The sequence below is a fragment of the Xenopus laevis genome, chromosome 6L (genome assembly GCF_017654675.1).
Source record: "Xenopus laevis strain J_2021 chromosome 6L, Xenopus_laevis_v10.1, whole genome shotgun sequence".
In the NCBI taxonomy this organism is placed as follows: domain Eukaryota; kingdom Metazoa; phylum Chordata; class Amphibia; order Anura; family Pipidae; genus Xenopus; species Xenopus laevis.
Window position 1 is genome coordinate 84,234,516 of NC_054381.1, and position 13,902 is coordinate 84,248,417.

At 36.6% G+C, this 13,902-nt stretch overlaps 1 protein-coding gene across 2 annotated transcripts in view; it reads right to left on the reverse strand.

Annotated features, from left to right (window-relative positions):
* cdh12.L (cadherin 12, type 2 (N-cadherin 2) L homeolog) overlaps positions 1-13,902 on the reverse strand; it is a 579,800-nt gene that overhangs the window by 386,598 nt on the left and 179,300 nt on the right. For both annotated transcript variants that reach the window (XM_041566243.1, XM_041566242.1), the window contains one exon: positions 6,225-6,316. The gene's annotated coding sequence lies outside the window, so the exon portion shown is untranslated. The remainder of the gene's footprint in view (positions 1-6,224; positions 6,317-13,902) is intronic.

Consider the following 13,902-nt stretch of genomic DNA (forward strand, 5'->3'; position numbering starts at 1 on the left):
CTTAGTTGTCTAGTTGGAAGAAATTTATCCATGGGTTCCATACCTTCCAATAGTTTGGACTTTTATTCATACCAATTGCTGTCAATTCCTCCATCTTTCTAGTCTCTTCTACTAGTTTAACCCAATCCCGATACGTAGGAGGTTTTTCCTTTTTCCAATTTTTCGGAATCAGGGCCTTTGCAGCCTGTAACATATGTATCAGCAACCTATTTTGGATCACTTTCCCTGTCTTTATGTCGTAATGCAGAATTAATTTAGGTAAGAAATCAAACCCAATCTTTTCCTGTATAATGGTCTCTATTTTTTCTTGAATGTCATCCCAAAATCTTTTCAAATTCTTACAAGTGTACCAAATGTGCGAATAAGTCCCCACCTCAGATTGACATCTCCAGCATACACTAGGTGCATTTGGAAATATTTTCTTAATTTTTTCAGGCGTATAATACCACCTAGATAATAACTTGTAGTTCATTTCTTGTGTCTTAGTTGCTATCGAAGTCTTATGGATGGATCTATATATAGCCGTCCAATTCTCTTCTGTTAGGGACACTTTTAGTTCATTTTCCCATGCCAATCTGTGACTCACATTCTTTGGTAAACTCTCTGAGCTTAAAAGTTTATATATGGTAGACATAGGTTTAGTGATAACTGAGGGTGAGTTTTGAAGTTTCTCCCACCACGACTTGTGTAAATTATCCTGTATATGTTCTAAGCTATTGATGTAGTGATGCAGTTGATTATAACACCAAGAGTCCCTTGGGTGGATACCCCATCTCTTTTGAATCTTAGCTAAGGGTAAAACTCTTTTATTCCTTATGAAGTCCGTTATCATAGTTGGTCTATTTTTATATATTCCCCAATGACGGAAAGCTTGTTTATCTAGGCTTGGGGGAAAATTTAAATTCTGCACCAAAGTTTGCATAGTGTAAGGGGAGCTTTGCAACTGATATTTTTTATGTGCATTGCTCCACAGTCGCAAAGTTGCCCCAATTGTTGGATGTTGTCTGATATTTCTTGGGATGTTACTTTCTTTTGCTCCAATTAAATTTGGTAAGGGTATACTGACTTCTGCTTGTTCCACTTCTAGCCATAATTTGTCTGTACCTGTTGGTTTCCACTGTAATATTCTAGATAGATGGGTTGCTACATAGTAAAGATATACATCTGGTACTGATAGCCCTCCTTTTAACTTATTTAATGCTAAAATATGATGACGAATTCTCGGGTTTTTTCCACCCCAGATAAATTTGGAAATGATTGATCTCATCTTTGTAAAAAACATTTTTGGGATATATATTGGAATATTCTGTAAAAAGAATAATATCTTGGGTACTGCTATCATTTTGATCGCTTGGATCCGTCCCATCCAAGACAGACACAATTTGTTCCATTTATCCAAAAGTAACGGGATTGAGTCCAATAGGGGACAAAAGTTATCTTTATATAGTGACGATAGATCATTTGATATTTTAATCCCCAAATACGAAATTGTCTTTTTAGTCCACTGGAATGGGAAGGATTTAGCAAGAGAAGACACTATTTTGGAAGGTAGGTTGACATTCAGTGCTTCCGATTTAGTAAAATTGATTTTAAAGTTGGAAACTTCTCCAAATTGTTTGAATACAGCCATCAGGTTTGGAAGCGAAGTTAATGGCTTAGTAATAAACAACAGTAAATCATCAGCAAAAGCTGCTGCTTTATGTTCTCTACTGTTTACTATCAAGCCAGCTATGTCTGGGTTGTTCCGTATAGTATTCAAGAGTGTTTCCATGACCATTACAAAGAGAATTGGAGATAAGGGGCAACCTTGACGTGTACCATTATTTATTTTAATTTGCGGCGATAACATGCCATTAACTCTTACTTTTGCTGTTGGGGATTCATAGAGAGCCATAATCCTATATATTATTGTGTCATTTAGACCAAATCCATATAACGTGTTTTTCAAAAAATTCCAGGAGATCCTGTCAAATGCCTTCTCCGCATCAGTTGTCAATATCATAGTTGGGATGCATTTGGTTTTAACGTAATGTATTAAAGAAATGACCTTGGTGGTGTTGTCTTTTCCCTCTCTTTTTGGAACAAAGCCAGTCTGTTCTGGGTGAATTAATTGTGGGAGAAATTTTTTCAGTCTATGTGCTATAAGTTTAGCGTATATTTTGTTATCAACATTAATGAGTGAGTTTGGTCTATAGTTGCTACATAAATTAGAATCCTTATTAGGCTTGGGAATAATCGTTATACGAGCCTCCTGAGCGTGTTTGGGTATTGTACAGTCAAGTCCTAGAGAATTATAATAGTGTAGGAGGGGTTCCAATATGATATGTTGAAATGTCTTATAGTAAATTGCTCCAAATCCATCAGGGCCTGGACTTTTTTTTGTAGGTATTTCCTGTATAATTTTTATTAGTTCCTCTTTCGTAAATGGGGAATCCAACCAATCTGCATCTTGTTTTGATATTTGTTTTAGTTTGGAATTCCTGATGAACTTCTCTATATTTTCTGCCTCTTTAAGAGCAAAGGTGTCTTTCTGGATATTATATAATTCCTGATAGTAGTCTTGGAAACATTCTGCTATTTTTGGTGAGGTGAAATGTGTTACATTGTTCTTATCTTTAATAGCTTGTACATGGGTAAGGGGTTGTACTGCTTTTAATTTGGATGCAAAGTACTTACTGCATTTGTCTCCATATTCATACGATTTTTGTTTAGTTTTTAGGTACGCCTTATGTGAATATTGATCTAGGAGAGCCTTAAGTTGCAGTCGCTTGCCTTCTAGTTCTTCCCAGGTAAGTAATGCTAATGATTCTTTGTGAGTACATTCTAATTTTTGAATTTCAGCGGTGAGAGTCTTCACCTTTGCTTCTCTTGCTTTTTTCTGATTTGAGCACATGGAGATGAGAGAACCCCTTATCACACATTTGTGTGTTTCCCAAAGAATCCCAGGATCAGTTCCGGGTGTGTTATTTTCCTCAAAAATCTGCTGTATATTTTGTTCTATTTGGGATCTATTTGATTTATTATGTAATATGAGATCATTCAATCTCCAGTTATATAATGGTTTAGTGGAATTTGGTATACAGATTTCCAATAAAACTGGAGCATGATCCGATAATGTCGTCAGTCCAATATCTATTTTTTGCACTAAATGTAACCAATTCTGGTTTAGAAATATATAATCTATCCTATTGTAACAGTTAAACGGTATGGCATAGTGTGTATAGTCTTTTGTAGTGGGGTGATAACATCTCCATGTGTCCATTAAATGTAACTTTATTAATGCTTGTTTTACACGTTTTAGTTGCTTGTATGACAGATTTGTCTTTCCCCTTGAGGAGTCTAGTACAGGATTTAGTACCATATTCAAATCCCCTCCCAAGAGGACTATACCCTTGGCGAATGTTTCTAATTGTTGTAGAAAGTTAATAAGAAAGGTAGATTGCCCTTTGTTGGGAGCGTATACTGTATATTAGCTATAGTGATTAGCGTATTACTTAGCTTTCCTTTAATTACTATATATCTACCTTCTGAATCTTTCATAGAGTCTATATAAGAGAATGGCAAAGTTTTGTGGAGTAGAATCATGACTCCTGTAGCTTTTTTATCTTTGTTATTACTAGCATATACATATTGGTATGTTGATGTTGATATCTTAGGCATTTTATTTTCCTTGAAGTGCGTCTCTTGGAGGAGAACAATTTTAGCACCAGTTTTGTTACATTCGCCTAGGATTTGTGCCCTCTTCTTTGGTTCATTTAACCCATTAACATTCAAAGAGTAGATATTACATTTATCCAATGCCATCTATACCACTCACAATATGCTTGTCATTTTGTTTATTTACCTTAATGTGTCTCTTACATAATGTCACAATAGTTTGTTTGTGGGACCACATACTCTCTAGTTTAATAGTAAACAGTGTGGGAAGGAGTATAAGAAAAGTGTGAAAAGAAAACATATATAGTGTAACTTAACTTAACAAAAAGGCCAAGCCAATAAAATCTCAAGTGTATAGTCTTGAGGTTATTGGGCTAATATTGACCGAAAGGGTATTTGGGAGGGTAGTGTTCACCTACCGCAAAAGATGGTCTTTTGACAATAATTATACTTTGTAGACCTGAATGGGTGTTGGTACTAGTTAACACCTTAAGCATAGAATACGAAAATAAAACATGGCTAATTAACTCAAATAAACCTTGTTATCTAGTATTAACATTTACAAAACATTTGTTAAACTTAGAGGTAAAATATTTAGTTAAACTGCATATCGCCTATATCTGAATGCAATATATTCAAAATAAACCTCAGTCATTTATATTTCTTGCAGACAAGCTATGCTCACGTATTCCTCTGTTTCTCGGAGTGCGTGGGGTACGGCCTGGGGTGGCAACTTTGGACCATTCCCTTTGAAGTTGAAAGTCCATCTCCTGGTCTTCGTCTCTTTCGTCGTCCCAACCAGGTAGAGGGATTTCTTCCAGATGCAAATTATGAAAAGAGGACTTTGTCTCATTTGGTGTACGCAGTATGTGTTGGACCCCGTCTCTCCTTGCAATAAGACAAAATGGGTATCCCCACTTGTATAAAATCCCTTTTTCTCTCAAACTGCTTGTAAGCGGTTTTAATTGCTTTCTTCTAATTAGAGTCATTCGTGAAATGTCCTGAAAAAGATGCATGCCGTTTTCTTCATAAGTTAGATCACTGACGTCCTTCGCTTTCATGAGGATTTCCTCTTTTATTTTAAAGTCATGAATGCAGCATAGAATGTCCCTTGGAGCATTTATCTGAGCCCCTTTCGGCTTTGGGACTCTATGTTCTCTGTCAATTGCGATTTCAGTGCTGGGATCTTTATCCAGTACACTATTGAATATTTGTAGGAGAACAGTGTGTATATCTTCACTGTTTCAGGGACTCCTCTGACTCGTATATTATTGCGGTGTCCTCTATTCTCTAAGTCATCCATATGTCTCTGCATCTCATCCATGCACCTCCGTTGAACTCTCATTTTTGTATTTAAAGATTTTTGGTTTTGCATGAGTGTGTTTTGGTTAGACTCAATGTGGTCTGTTCTGGTTGCTAAGGAGAGCATGTCTCTTTTAATATCTTGCAGCTCATCCTTAATGGAGGAAGTGACTTCCTGCAACATTTCCCTGATGTCAGACTTGGAAGGGAGTTTACTTAGGTAAGTATGTAAGTCCGCTTGTTCCTCTCCTTCACTATCATCGTCTGATGTGTCTGGCTGCTGAATGCCTCTCTCTTCCTCATGCTGCGCAGCTAGCGGCGCCATTTTGGTTTGTAAGTGCTCCGCTTTTTTCTTTAAAAATAGCGGCGCTATGTCATTTTGGGGTAGCGTTTTTTTGCTTGCTGGGGTGCTCTCCCTATCGGGTTTTTGTTTGTGAGTTTTCCCCATGGTTTGCGTTCAATTGCTCACCCATCCAGGTCTTGTCAGCACGGAGCTCTGAATCAAGCAGCCATCTTGCAGTCAGGCAAGCCACGCCCCCCTTGAATTTGTTTTTACTTATATTTATATACATGTATTTTACTAATATTTATAAAATACACACCTTAAGACATTTGCAGCTTTGTTAAGATCATAATTTGTCCTGCTAACCTCAAACACTTTCTCTTTTGGATACTTGGCAACAATTATGTAAGTTGTTATGTTGTCTACCAAGGATAAGTTGATTTATACAATAGTCAGGGCACAGAAGTGTACTTATATTGATACTCTTTACTGTTAATAGCCACAATGCCTACTACTGTATGTTCAGATACCTATTAATTTGTGGTTTCTTTTTTTACCATTTGTGACTTAGTCATAGTAACTGCAATATGTACATTCACATACATATCTGCAATCACAGATTGTATTTATATAATTGCTAATTGTGACATTGAGACTAGAGTAATCAACTGCTGTGCTGCTATTGCCATTCCATGTAATTCAACCCCTCACCCTGCCCAAATTGCTATTAGCCCATAGAAATGTTTACATAATGCCGGTTGGGGGTAGATGTACAGTTGCAAAGGGCTACAAAGTCTAAATCCATGTGGCGACTTCTACCAAATTGCAGATACAGTATCTTGCCCTATTGTGCAGATACCCAGCCGAATGGGAGCAGGATAAGCTTTCTGTGGTTGTTACAGTTAAACTAAAATTTACAATACCCCCAACTGCTGTCACACAACATTTTTTGAATAAAAGTTGTATTAACAATTTGCCATACCTTTTCAGAACTTTAAAGTATGTGTCATGTTCCTCATTCAGGGTTCAACCTTTTGTTGCTAACTCTGTGCATTGCCTTTTTTCAATTGATTTCTGCCAAAATAAAAAATTAACATGTATGTTGTCAAATTGCTAAAATATTTTTAAGTGTAGATAAACTTAGATAAGGTAAACATTCTTGTTTTCTAATAAAATTAGTCCATACCACTTGTAAGTTTTTTACATATATATTTTGATTGAAAATGCCATGATATAAAATGTATACAGATATGGAAAAAAAAAAAGCTCTAAATTGCAGGAAGTCACAGAGTCCATATTAAGCAAATAATTCTAATTGTTAAAAATGATTTCCTTTTTCTCTAGTAAACAGTACCTTGTACATGATTCTTACTAAGCTGCATGAATCAATATTAGTGGCAAAACTGTCCTATTGAGGTTATTAAAGGTTTAAATGATCCCTTATCCGCAAAACAACAGATTCCAAGGGGGTTATTAATCAAGGTCCGAATTTATCTCAATATTGGCTGCTACAAACTCTGCTCTAACCCGCTCGGGTTTTCCATGCTTATTATTACATTTCCCCCGAAAATTACATTTGCGGGAAAAGCTCAGAATTTCACGATTTTTTTGTGAATTTTCCCCTCTGAAAGCCCTGAAAACATTGTGAAATTGCTCGAAACCCCCGACACAACCAAAAATCAATGGAACTGTTCCCATTGACTTTTATGCAACCTCGACTGCTTTGAGATGCCATGGTTTTATATTCGGGCTTTTTAGCCTTCGGGGTTTAATAAGCCTATTATAACACAAAAAAATCACACATTTTCCGGATTTCGGGGGAATTTTGGGCATTCGGAGCTTAATAAATAACCCCCCAAGTATTCTAAATAATAGATTTCCATAGCTGTAGTAAAATAATAAATAAATGACTATTCAGATTAACTATGTTGTACTGATCCTAAACAGGATCTGAACCCTCAATTAAACTGTGCGACTGACCCTCAAATTCTCTTAATTAGATGGCCAAAAATATCATTACAGATACAAGAAAATTCATCAATGACAATGATGCTTGCAGTACCTGCACAGTTAGTTATTGTGCTATTATCTTATACACAGAGTAATTATGTAATTTACCTGTTATGATATGTGCGTAATCAGAAGGAATCTGACTTATAACATGCTTTCACACTAAGTAAAAGTATGTTTGAATTTGTAGTCCAATAACATCTGTTTACACAGTTTTGTCAAGATCTAACTTAAATGAATAACAGTGTTTAGATCCCCTTTAACTGTTGTTGTAATTTGATTTTTTTTGATGGGGACACAGCCTTCCATAACAGTGTTACCAGCAAATGTTGCTGGGCTACAATTCTTAATATACTCTAACATATTGTCAATGGTTAGCTTGTAGCTTAGCAACACTTTTTAGTGTAGCTAGGAGTATTATATATTCACATTTGTTGTCATGGAAATGATTGTGAAATCATTTCATTTCTTTTACTTTCTTGAGGTTTAAAAAACATAGATCTTGGTATCAAAAGAAAAAGATGGGCTTTGTATATTTCTCATTTTAATGTAGAACAAAAATCAGGTGGTTAAAATGCAAACATAACATTATGCTAAATTTCCATATTTTATCAAGGCTTTCTTCTTAAAATGTCATTATATCTTAATGTTTGCTTGTTGACTTAATATGCCATTATACAACTGTTTATTGTTTTCTTTGGGATGATGGAGGTAATATGGATTGATTTCACTTAGTTTAATATTGCCATCTCATAAACATCTCTCTACAATAAAATCATGGGGGAAAAAGTATTTTGCATCTCAGGTATGTGAAATATATAAATAAGTTAGAGTAAGTGCAAACAATTTTAAGGACTATTGATTTTGTAGTAATAATTTGGGATTTACAAACGATTTTTATATAGGGGTATTTTAAACTGTTTGATATGCCAAAGACAGGGGTGTTTATTATGCCACAATCTTACAACATTACTGCATTGCCAGTGTATGTTTGTATATTTTTTATACATTTTTATATATTATTTTTATTTATATAGTGCTACTTGAAAATGCAGTACTGTACAGCAGAACAATAAAATAATAGAACAAACTGAGTCATTACAATAATAAATACAAACTACAGTTACAATAAAAATTAAGAGCTTAGTGTCAAGGCGACAAGAGGATAGAGGTCCCTGTTCCATAGAGCTTACAATATACATGTAAATTGGAGGGTAACGTATAGAAACAAATAAGACGATATTAAGTGCTATAGTTTACAATGGGTGATTCTGCAGTATAAGTGACAGTATCAGTTCAAGTGTTATGTGAGTGCTCCAATAGGTATTTGAATTTTGTTCTGAATAGACTGAGGGAGTATTCGCTCTGGAGGATTTCAGGCATGCATTCCAAATATTTGGAGCAGCTAGACAAAATTGTTAAAGGCAGGAAACAGCAATTGCAGAGGGGGATGCAACCAAGTGGTTGAGAGGAGCAAACAAGTCTAACAGGAACATATGGAGAGACAAAAGAAGAGATGTAGTGAGCAGTGGAAGGACATATACTCATTCGGATGAGAGGAGGTGAATTTTGGCAGCAGTATTTGATACAGTTTGTAGTGAGGAGAGATAGGAGTTAGGGAGGCCAGTTAGTTGAAGGTTACACTCGTCTAGGAGGGATTGGGTGAGAGCATGCATGACCATTTTAGCTGTAGAAGATGCAGAAAGGGAAGGATTTTGGCAATATTGTATAAGAAACATTTGAACACTCTGAGTTTGAGTTACTCCATAACTTGGTGGAGAAAATATTTACAAAACAGTTTTTGTGAATTTTAATTACTGTCAGCTCCATTTTAGCACACAACAGCTGTGGCCACACTCAAGCAAAAAACCTGTCTCATTTGAGAGTCATTTATGAATTTTTGTGCACAACATGAATTCACAAAACCCCAGAAATATGGGCACAGCAGTGCAATATTGCAGGAAAAAACATGACCAATACAACCATTTACAAATAAATATGTGCTGTACAAACTTATAAATGACCTCCAGTGAAAGGTAAGAAAAGAGGCAAGATGCAGGTAACAATGGAAAATGCCAATGACTGGCAAGTATACTAAATTAATAAAATTAGCTCTTTGCCGGGGGGCATGGCCTGAATGCTAAGGGCGTAGGATGTATATTCTTTATGCTCCTGTCTCTGCAGGCTTTTGAATTGGCTCAAATAACAGAGGAGAACTACCATTGCTATACATCACCAAGCCCTACAATATGGGGAAAGGCAACCCAAAGAAAGAGTTTTTGCCATCAAGTTATCACCGCTCCAAAGTCTCACAAGATGGTACTGGTGGGTCACAGAGCATTCCACAGTGTGATGACTTTCCTAAACAGCTAGGATTAGAATTGCCAAGGACAGCAGATGATTTACAACCTGACACAGATGCCCTGGTAACTGAGAGCTGAATAAAAAACCTTCTGCAAAGTATGAAATCCACCCTACTGTCAACAACTCTTTGCTGATATAAAAAAGGACATTATTTAAGTGAGTGTGCTGTTCATGTAGAATATAAACTGGCAGAGGTTACACATTCATAGCTAATAGTAAATTATTATATAATTTATGTGAACATATGGAGGGGTCAGAGTCAGTGTGTGTCTGTATGGATGCTGGGTTTCATTTGGAGGGGTTGAACTTGATGGACTTTGGTCTTTTTTCAACCAGATTTAACTATGGAACTATGTAACCAGCTAACATATCTCACATGTGGTGGTCATGCCCCTATGTGCAACAATCTTGGATCACAGTATTTCACCTTATCTCTATAATATCTAAAGTGCAGATCCACCTTTCACCAACACTGGCTTTAGTGAATATCAGCATTGATAACTGAATATTCTTTCTGCGGCAAGAACTGTTATAGCTTCCATCTGTAAATCTTATACTACTCTTACAATTGATATCCATATACGCCAAGCTTTGTATGAACAGATGTAAATCAATATAATGCAAACCTTCTTAAGTTTCATAAGAACTAGAACTCTTGGCTACTATTTGCCTAAAACACACAATAAAACACACAATTACAAGCCTCTTATACTCTTGCTTTGTATTACCTTTACCTATTCTACTAACTGCCAGTAACAACTTCTTCTCAATGCAATACGTTCATGGATAAGATGCACTTTATCCTTTTTTTCCCCTTAATTTCTCTTCCTTTGCTCCATTTATTTATTTTGCACTGACTGTTCCTTATTGAGACCAATATATATGGAAATGCAGTTGTTATTTATTTGTGTTTTACAGTATAACCCAAATAAAAAATATTGAAAAGAAAATGATTTATTTTCCAACTGAGTGACTCTGTAGACCTGGAGGCAAAATATGCCATTTCCTAATTATAAATGGGTGGTCTTGTATCTATTTGGAGTTAAAAATATCCTCTATTCATAATGTGTGCTAACATATTTGTAAAAAGTTATCATGTCCCTAGACAAGTGACAATTTGAAACCCAGGTTTTTCTTTATATGTATCTTATTTTTCCATAATTTTTACCATCTAGAGGGTGCATGTCTTGCACCCAGGCCCCATCAGTCATTGTTATGTTACTGCATACATTGCGCAATCCAGCTCATTTAAGTAATACTGGCACATTCTTATAGGTGATGGAAAGGCATCAGTGTCACTAACAAACTTAAAGGAGCCATATAGGATAAATGAAAAAAACTTAATTTTGTAGGCAATAATAAGTAATATATGATGTTGCTTTTACATGGTGCTAAAAATTTATATTATCTTTAAAAACAGCCCCTTTATTGGAGCTCCATATAGATGTTCTCTGGTCCCTGTCTGTGTTTCAAATGAGGGGTGGAGTGTCCTAACTGTCCCTACCAGAAGCACAGTAGGAAGCAGACATCCAATCACAGCCCAGCAGTCACACAAGCAAATACATGCTTCAGATCCCTATCAGGTCCTGCTAGCTGCTGATTGGTTCCTGTCCTACACAAGGGGGCACATTTACTATGAGTTGAATATCGAGGGTTAATTAACCCTCGATATTCAACCGTCGAAGTAAAATCCTTCAACTTCGAATATCGAAGTCGGAGGATTTACCGAATTTCCTTCGTTTGTACGATCATAGGAAAAATCGTTCTATCAAATGATTAAATCCTTCGAATCGAACGATTCGAAGGATTTTAATCCATCGACCGAATGATTTTCCTTCGATCAAAAAAAGCTAGGAAAGCCTATGGGGACCTTCCCCATAGGCTAACATTGATGCTAGGTAGGTTTTAGGTGGCGAAGTAGGTGGTCAAAGTTTTTTTTAAAGAGACAGTAGACAGTACTTCGACTATTGAATGGTCGAATAGTCGAACGTCAAACAACTATCGAATAGTCAAATGATTTGTAGTTCGAATCGTTTGATTCGAAGTTGTAGTCGAAATTCGATGGTCGAAGTAGCCAAAAAAATACTTTGAAATTCGAAGTATTTTTTATTCTAATCCTTCACTCGAGCTAAGTAAATGTGCCCCAAGGTGTGCTGAGAGCCACCGGCTCCCCTGCACAGCCTGGGAATTCAGGGGGGGACTATTAGGGTTTTTGCAGAAATATTCAATAAACCAGCCTGAAACACTACTTTTTAAAGCACAATTTTTCTATATCTAAATGAGACATGGTACATTTTTATTTTTTACACAAAATGTCTCCTTTAATAATTCAGGACCACACCAGTCTTTTTTTTTTTTTCCATTTTCTCCTATGCCTCCCTCCAGCACAGTGTTACTTACAGCAACAGATACTCCAGCCTAGGTGTACAGGAAGAGCCAATTCCATCAATCATGCTTAGACAAGGGTTGGTGCTAATAGTTGTAGGATTGAGTACAAATATACTGTACAAACTCTGGACAGCACTCCACAAATATCATCAAATTAAAAAAACGTTATTAAGCAATAGCATGGGCTGTGACATTTTAGTCTGGGGTTATTTATCAATCAATCTTAGTGTATAGTGGGCATTGAAGACACAATATAAAACAGTTAAGAATGTACATGTGTTGGCTCTCTAAAAATAAAAACAAATTCCTTTATAGGAATTTGAGGATCAAAATATTACTATTACAGCAATGTCAATTTTTTTTAAATGCAAGAATAAATTAGAGTTCACATAATCATTCTCACCATCATTGTTATATATGGGAAAAATTGACACATTTCTTCCATACAAGTATTTTTTTTCATTGTAATGCAAAAATAGAGGTTTAAGCTAAATGATATAGTTGGGTTAATGCCAATCAAAACCACAAGCTTTCAAGTCACAGAAATTAAGTTGCAGACTTCAGTTACAGTTTAACCTTAAACCATAAAACAATAAGATTGTGTAAAATAGAGGTTTCTGTTTGAAGAATATTTATTATAGGGCAATTGTCCCTGATAAAAAGTTGCACCTGAATTGTTGACATTCCCTTATTATTGTCACGGTCGGCACCCTAAACCAGAACTAATGCCAAGCTCCCTGGTCTCGGCTCGGCTTCACCAGTAGTGTGACCGCCTTTGGCTTCGGGAGGAGCCCTCAGCGTACTCAGATGCCACCTGGACTTTTCAAGAGGAGCAAAGTGAGGAGTTCTGGCAAGCAAAGGGGCACGACTGTTGTAAAAGTCAGTTAGGCAAATGGTCTCGGTACAAATGGAACAGGCAAGAGAATCGTCAGACAGGCAGGGTCGAGGCAGGCAGATATCGAGAATCGTCAGGCAGGCAAGGGTCAAACCGGGTTGTCAATCAAGGGATATAGCAGGAAGAGTTGTCGAAAGGCAGGCAGGGGTCAGGTTCCAGAGATCAGAATAGTCAAACAGGCAGGCAGGGGTCAAAACAGATAATCAAGATCAGACTTCAAACGGAATAGCAAAGCTAACAGCACCAGGAACAAATCCTATCACGGGCACTGGAAAAAACTAGAAATCCCTTTAAATAGTATTTGAATTTCGCGCCACTGCTCGCTGACGTCATCATGTCAGCGCGCATGCGCATAAAACCCAGGAAGAGGCACACGCGCGCCCTAACAGACCGGCGCTTGAGGCGCTTGCAGAAACAACCTAATGCGGCGAGCGTCCTCGCCGAGGGGGCGGCAGGCGTCCCTGCCGTCCCCCCACTAGACCACCAGGGTAAGATTTTCTCACAATTATCTTTCATTGCAAGGGGCAGATTTATCAAGGGTCGAATTTCGAGGGTTAAGAAACCCTAGAAATCGACCCTCTAAGTAAAATCCTTCAAATTCGATTTTAGTGCAAAAGATCGAATAAAAATGTTTTGATTGAACAATTCGAACGATTTTAAGTGATCGATCGAATGATTTTTATTCGATCATAAAAAGTGCCCCAATGTCCCCATAGTCTAACATTCAATTCGGTAGCTTTTATTTGGCAAAGTATTGAGTCTAAGGATTTTTTAAAGAGACAGGACTTTGATTATCGAATGGCCGAACGATTTTTACTTCGAATCGTTCGAATCATTCGGTTCGATCGAATTTGACCAATTTGATGTTCGAACTACCCAAAAAATTACTTCGAAATTCGAATATTTTTGGATTCGAACTATTCACTTGAGCTTAGTAAATCTGCCCCTAAGTGTTTTTAAAAAAAATATAAATGGTTTTATTAGGGTGCATTCCCAAACTAAA